Below are 7,500 nucleotides of genomic sequence, written 5' to 3'. Positions count from 1 at the left end.
CTTGGGAAGGGATCCGATGCACGGTCTCGGCTCGTCTTATCTACGGGCCTGACACCCTCTGTGGGTTGCTCGCCCCGTTCATGGAGACTTGGACGATAGATACCGGACAGACGCGCACGATCCTCCCGAACACCACATTCCTCGGCACCCGCTCAACCGGGCGCGAGGTTCGGTGCTGGGCTCATCCCTGTTCGCTCGCCGCTACTAAGGGAATCCTTGTTAGTTTCTTTTCCTCCGCTTACTGATATGCTTAAGTTCAGCGGGTAGTCTCATCTAAACTGAGGTCAGAATGAATTGTTTGTTTTCAAAAGGAGACAACACTTTATCTAGCTCGGCAGACTTTGGCGTTTTAAAGCCGGGAAAGATTGAATAATTGCCGGTTCAAATTTTTTTTTTTCGAAATAAAGCGAGTCTCTCGTTATTCGCAAAAATTAATTTACGAAAAGTGACAGGGCGTCCTGCGGCTTTTTGTATTGAAACAACGCGTCGTGCGCGAACCAAGCTTGCATAACGAGCGGTTAGAGTGAGTGATAATTCGCGGTGGTCGACACTTCGACACGCCCGGCGCACACACACAACTAAACTCGCGTTGAAGCGGTATATCGCGCACACGCAGCCGACACCTTGTTCGAGAAGATGTGTTTATTTCTAAAATTTTTTTTTGAGTTGGCTCAAAAATTTCCCATCTGTTTTGCCATCGAAAAAGGTTTCTTTTGAATAGAGAGGAAAAAAACAAAACAGGGCGAACCTTCTTTTATTTTTCCCCCTTTTTTGTATTTGAGGCATCGCGGACACTTAAGTCGCGCGGCACCCAGACGTTAGAGATTCGGGAGCTTTTATGCGGTCAGGCCGGGTGAAAAATAAATCTCGCCGCGACCCAACATGCAAAACCAAGACTGAAAAAATCTCTGTTCGTTCATCATTCGACCGACCCTCAGTCAGATGTGGCCCGAGCGAGAAGCTGGGCCGCCATTTACGTTCAAGATTTCGATGCTCCATGTGTTCTGCAGTTCGCATGGATTAGCGCACTTTGCTGCGCTCTTCATCGATCCACGAGCCTAGTGATCCACCGTTCAGGGTCGTATATAAAACGACATATTCGTTTTCTTCTCTCTTTTTCTCCAACCCGCCCAAGCAAATGAATGCGAGGGCGGAGAAAGAAAGCCAGAAAGAAAATGTTCCGATAAACACTCGTACTAGAATTTGGGTTTAGTGTGTTATTGTGATTTTGAATTCTTCCTACTTCATCGAGAGGGCGAAGGGCAAGCTTAAAAAACATTCGGTTTTCAACGGCATAGTGTCGGGCTTTGGAGTGTTAGTCTATACGACGCACACGCACGCAACCACGAGTATCTACGCCCGAAAAGAACGTCCAGAGTAAAGTCTCACACTTTCGTCCCCCACCGAGAATCAAAAAATCCCGAAGACGAAGAGAGAAACAAAAAAAAAACAATTTCGATTGGGCGTATCCGCTTTAAACCACCGCGCATCAGAGCGCCTGATACCCGTTCAAAATCTTGATGTTTTTTTTTTTTTTTTCCGACTCTCCATCCACCGAGTTTTTATTTTTCAAAGTGTTTGATTTAGGGACTAAGACTTTATAAAATCTCCTTTATTGTTCCTTCGGTACTCGCGGCCCAGGCGGGCTATCGTATTCTTCACTCTACTAACGTCAACACTGTGAGCGCCGCTAAAGGTCGAATGAATCTATAGAGACATTCACCATCGAAGCAGGAAGAATTTGCTCACGGCCATAGACCAAATCGAAAGACTTTGTGTTTTTTTTTGAGCCGAGAGGAAAGAAAAATCAATTTGAAAAGGCGAATCCGCTTTAAACCACCGCGCATCAGAGCGCCTGATACCCGTTCAAAATAAATGATTTTCTTCCGTCAACCCACACATAGTTCATACGATGTCTTACGCCGAAAGACTTTTGATGGGGTTTTTTTTGTTTTGCAACTTTTAGTTGTTTCGTGCTCAACCAAAGCCATATGCGCAAAACATTTGTCTTGTTCGTTTATGATCCTTCCGCAGGTTCACCTACGGAAACCTTGTTACGACTTTTACTTCCTCTAAAGGATCAAGTTCGACCATCTTTCAGTCTCGCCGTTGGTAGGCACCGCACGGGCAGAGATTGCTCCCCACTCGACGGCACCCCGACAAGCCCGTCCGAAGGCCTCACTAAATCATTCAATCGGTAGTAGCGACGGGCGGTGTGTACAAAGGGCAGGGACGTAATCGACGCGGGCTAGTGACCCGCGCCTACTAGGGATTCCTGGTTCATGGGGATCATTGCAGTCCCCAATCCCAACCACGAAGGAGGTTCAGCGGTTACCCGGTCCTTTCGGACAGGGAGAGTGAAACACGCTGATTCCTTCAGTGTAGCGCGCGTGCGGCCCAGGACATCTAAGGGCATCACAGACCTGTTATTGCTCACTGTCACGCGGCTGGACGCCGCTTGTCCCTCTAAGAAGACTGCGTGACGGACGCGAGAGCAGAAGGTATCGCCGGGGATGACGACGACCGAATAACAATAGAGCCAGCCCCCGCGAGACATTCCCGACAAAGCCCCGCCATACCTCATCCGCCAGGCAACCAACCCGTGAAGGCCGTACACCCGACGAACAAAGCACAACGAAACCAAGCCGAGAGATTGCCTCACTAAAGGAACCAGTCCCACCGAGACCCGAATCGCCGCCACCTGATCCCGACGCCTCCGTACTCCCTTCGGTTTCAATTGATAAAACCCGTCACCTATTTAGCAGGCTAGAGTCTCGTTCGTTATCGGAATTAACCAGACAAATCGCTCCACCAACTAAGAACGGCCATGCACCACCACCCACCGAATCAAGAAAGAGCTCTCAATCTGTCAATCCTTCCAGTGTCCGGGCCTGGTGAGGTTTCCCGTGTTGAGTCAAATTAAGCCGCAGGCTCCACTCCTGGTGGTGCCCTTCCGTCAATTCCTTTAAGTTTCAGCTTTGCAACCATACTTCCCCCGGAACCCAAAGACTTTGGTTTCCCGGAAGCTGCCCGTCGAGTCATTGGAGTAACTCCGACGGATTGCTGGTTGGCATCGTTTATGGTTAGAACTAGGGCGGTATCTGATCGCCTTCGAACCTCTAACTTTCGTTCTTGATCAAGGAAAACATTCTTGGCAAATGCCTTCGCTGTTGTTCGTCTTGCGGCGGTCCAAGAATTTCACCTCTGTCGCCGCAGTACGAATGCCCCCGTCCGTCTCTATTGACCATTACCTCGGGTCCAAAAGTAAAAGACCAGCAAAATCGGACCGAGGTCCTATTCCATCATTCCATGCTGCGATATTCAGGCGTTGGGATACACCTGCTTTGAGCACTCTAATTTGTTCAAAGTAAACGTTGCCGGCCGCCCGAGACACCCGGTGAAGGGCACCCCGAACGATTGACTGGGTGGAGCGAATCGAGTCAACTACGACCAAAATTTAAAAAAGAACCCGAAAGAACTTTCCAACTCTGGCCGCAGATACAACAACGACGCACCGACCACCACTCCGGCGATGTTGTCCGACCGTGAAGAGAGTCGGGCTTTGACACCCGGGCTCCCAGAGCGTGAAACGCAACACCCTTGATTCAGAGCGGCGCCGCCCGGCCGAAGACAGACATCCGACTACGAGCTTTTTAACCGCAACAACTTTAATATACGCTATTGGAGCTGGAGTTACCGCGGCTGCTGGCACCAGACTTGCCCTCCAATGGTTCCTCGTTAAAGGATTTAAAGTGTACTCATTCCAATCACGGGGCCTCGGAAGAGTCCCGTATCGTTATTTTTCGTCACTACCTCCCCGTGCCGGGAGTGGGTAATTTGCGCGCCTGCTGCCTTCCTTGGATGTGGTAGCCGTTTCTCAGGCTCCCTCTCCGGAATCGAACCCCGATTCCCCGTTACCCGTTGCAACCATGGTAGGCGCGTAACCTACCATCGACAGTTGATAAGGCAGACATTTGAAAGATACGTCGCCGGCGCGAAGGCCGTGCGATCGGCGTGAAGTTATCCAGAGTCACCAAAATTGGTACGGTGCGCGAGCCCGAAAGCCCGGCCCCGACTGGTTTTGATCTAATAAAAGCACCTCTTCTGCGAGCCCGAAAGCCCGCAGTCGAGGCTCGAGTGCATGTATTAGCTCTAGAATTACCACAGTTATCCAAGTAGGATGGAGTGGATCTAAGGAACCATAACTGATTTATTGAGCCATTCGCGGTTTCGCCGTCTAGCGGCTTGTACTTAGACATGCATGGCTTAATCTTTGAGACAAGCATATGCTACTGGCAGGATCAACCAGGTATTTCGTGTATGTTTGTTTGATATGCATCCGGCGAGTTGCGGGTTTTTATTTCGCCCACGCATCACCAAACACACACCAAATCAACACGTTTTTCGTTTTTTTTCTTTTTCTTCGGAAACTAAAATTTTTGATCGCAACGCCTGGCGTGTCACACAGCGAGTCCCAGTGAAGAGAAACACCGATCCGATCCGTTTGTTGGATTTTTTTCATTTCAATTTCCAAAGTCAAAGACCATTCAACGGTCTATGAGCCCAAAGTGAATCGGATTCATTCGACCGGTCTTGATATATTCATCAACTTTTTTTCCCGTATTACGGTTTTCGACGGTCATATGTGGCGTGCTGTATGCTCATAAGTCAAGCCTGCTTTACTAAGCTGACAAGCATACATCTTTTAAATTTTTGTGGGCTCAGAGTTTTATTTTTATTTTTCCACCGCCGAGGCACACTCTCGCATCACCCCGCACGACACACACACACACACACACCTCACCGCTCAACGGTCACACGAGGCAGAATTTTCCGCAAAGACTTTCGAAGAGAAAGAGAAAACTCGGAACAACCGCGGTCAGAGGCCAGCATAGAGGCATCGTATAGAAAGTCATGGGCGGAAAAAAACAAATCATTTCAAGTCGAGACAAGCAACCAGACTACCCCTATAAAAGTGCGCAATTCTTTAAGAGTTCACCGAAGAATGACCGAGATCAAGTATGCACGAAACGAACATATTCCAAGGGCAGCTGAATAAGCGATTCTGCGCCGAAGCGCGAGAAAAGCAAGCGGTACACCGATGGGGATCGTTTTTTTATCGTGTTAGATTCGTTGTTGTCAAGCAAGGATTCTCAAAATGTTTTTTGCATTGCACCCAAGTTTCGTACTGATTACTTGTCGCAGACCGGTGACTGTCAAAAAAAATTTTTTTACGTTTTTTCTTGAGAGGTCACTGCCTACACACAACTCCGGGCGGGCCGTACACTCACAGCCGTTTGAATTCTCCCTTCGTGTGTCATGGCCATAACTGAGCGTACATCTTACCGGGCGCCGAGTTGATCTGGCTTGTTCGATGAACGTTCGGGATACGTACAATCGATATAGCTCCAACCGTAACTCGTTTGTAATTACGCCGGCCATACTCAGCGGGCGCTCAGCTCAGCTCTCGATATCTTCCGTCGAAGGGAAGTTCGTAGTAAAAGAGAGTCAGAGTCGACGCCACATTTTGCGGTCCTCGCATCTCATCCGATTTTTGAATTTTATAGATTTGCCATCACTTCCACCCAATTCTCTCGTATATTTCAATCTCTTGACTTTGTCCGACCGGGCCGTCTTCGCCCCCCTTCAACTCCGTCCATCTCCACTTCTGTGTTCCACACAACGAGCTTCCGTCAAACGGCAAAATGTGAAATATGCGCACGCCGCACGAAATAATTTGAAAGCGTTCTGTTTGGTGGCTTTTTTATTTTTTATCTCTCGGCTCACACACACACACACACATTTCCGCCTGAACGGTAATTTTTTTTGATACGGTGTCAAAAAGTGAAAAGACGCGCACCATTTTCTTTTCTCTTCCGTATCGTCGCTGACGGTAAACGCTGATGGTTATGATGCCGTAAGTTTGGAAGAAAGAATCTTTCCCGTCTTGTCTTGTTACGGTAAAATAACAAAGAACAAGCGTCCGATTTCTCTCACAGACGGCCACAGACAAACCACACGTGCCGAAGAAACGAAACGTCCGAAACCAAAAAAATGTTTGACGCGCGCACCTCTTCTGAACTTTTCGACCAAGAGTCGTTGGATCGAGTGACGAGCTTCTCAGCTGTCGCACCAATCGGTGAAGCGGGCGTTTGAATTCCCGTCCACATCGCGGTTCGGATATATTTTTACATATACCGACCATCGGAAATTTCGAAAACGGTTTTACCGAAGGAATGATATTTCACACACCGACAGCTCATCGAGTTCGTCTCCGTTCAACGGTTTTTTTTTTTAAGACTTTTTGATCGCATGGGGCTAAACTGGTTAGAGCAAAGCCGCGATCCAAGCAGTGAAAAAAAAACAAAGACAGTGCAAGCGCGATCGAACGGAATCGAAACTAAAATCATGTGAAGTGGCGGGCGGAAAGGAGCTCAGCTACGGTGGAAATGAAACTACAACTAACGCCGAACCGGACAACTTCCCATTCTGCGTCTTCGTTTCATTTCCCAAAGCTCCCCGTCGATACCAAAGTTTTTGCGTCGAAGCTACTAAAGAAATTTCGCGCTTTCCTTTTCGCCTCTTTCGCCTTCCCTTCGATATCTATCCAACCACCGGCTTCGACTTTATTTCTTTCACCCGTCTATTCGCCCGATAGTCGACGGTCGGCCATTCTTTGGTATCGGCCAGGCGGACTAACAAGAAGTAAGACTCGTTTGAAAAATTTGGACCGGGCTTTACAATCGCTGCTTGTCGTAATGTCGCAAATTTGAAAAAAATTTTCAATTCGAGAAACCAAACTATTCGACACTTCGAAAATTTTTGGGACTCTGAAAATTTTTCCGAGTTTAGGAATCGAGACCTCTTCTATACTAAGGAAAACCACTAATGTTCCGCCGCATAATGTCTCCGTTTTCCGGCTCATTTTTAGCGATTGGACGGGGACATTGCCCCATCCAACCGCCAGCCGACTTTCAGGAACCGTCGTTTTCAAAGTTGGGACTTAGAAAATTTTCGACGAGTGGGAATTTTTTACGGTCGCAAGTCATCACGACACGCCCGACCAACCCATTTGAGAGCCGCCACGCCTCGACGGTGTGACGGCTTTTTTTCGAATCGACGGGTCTCGCTCACTCCTCTCTCGCGCCGACCAGAGGCCGGGCGAGAGAGTCGTTGCCAAACACCGTCGTCGGAAATGGGAGAATTTGAGTGGGAATTTTTTACGGTCGCGAGTCATCACGACACGCCCGACCAACCCACTTGAGAGCCGCCACGCCTCGACGGTGTGACGGCTTCTCTTTTCGAATCGACGGGTCTCGCTCACTCCTCTCTCGCGCCGACCAGTGGCCGGGCGAGAGAGTCGTTGCCAAACACCGTCGTCGGAAATCGAGAAATTTTCATTTCCATTTCCATTTTTTTTCATCGGCCTTTATACGTCCAAGTCCCGCCAACCACGTCACTACCACGTCGTCGGGACTTAGAAAAATTTTTCAATTTTTC

At 48.6% G+C, this 7,500-nt stretch overlaps 3 non-coding genes across 3 annotated transcripts in view; all 3 read right to left on the bottom strand.

Moving 5' to 3' along the window:
- Positions 1-287, bottom strand: part of LOC124319070 — a 4,577-nt gene extending 4,290 nt beyond the window's left edge. The window contains exon 1 of the ribosomal RNA XR_006912765.1: positions 1-287. This exon is cut by the window's left edge and continues 4,290 nt beyond it. This is a non-coding gene — a ribosomal RNA (large subunit ribosomal RNA).
- A 641-nt stretch (positions 288-928) lies between these two features.
- On the bottom strand, positions 929-1,081 carry LOC124319068. The gene has a single exon (XR_006912763.1). It is a non-coding gene; the product is annotated as a 5.8S ribosomal RNA (ribosomal RNA).
- A 936-nt stretch (positions 1,082-2,017) lies between these two features.
- On the bottom strand, positions 2,018-4,312 carry LOC124319076. Its single transcript, XR_006912769.1, has one exon. It is a non-coding gene; the product is annotated as a small subunit ribosomal RNA (ribosomal RNA).
- Positions 4,313-7,500: the final 3,188 nt, after the last annotated feature.

This window comes from Daphnia pulicaria, unplaced genomic scaffold (genome assembly GCF_021234035.1).
Source record: "Daphnia pulicaria isolate SC F1-1A unplaced genomic scaffold, SC_F0-13Bv2 h1tg000118l, whole genome shotgun sequence".
NCBI lineage: Eukaryota > Metazoa > Arthropoda > Branchiopoda > Diplostraca > Daphniidae > Daphnia > Daphnia pulicaria.
This window is presented reverse-complemented; position numbering and strand designations above follow the sequence as displayed.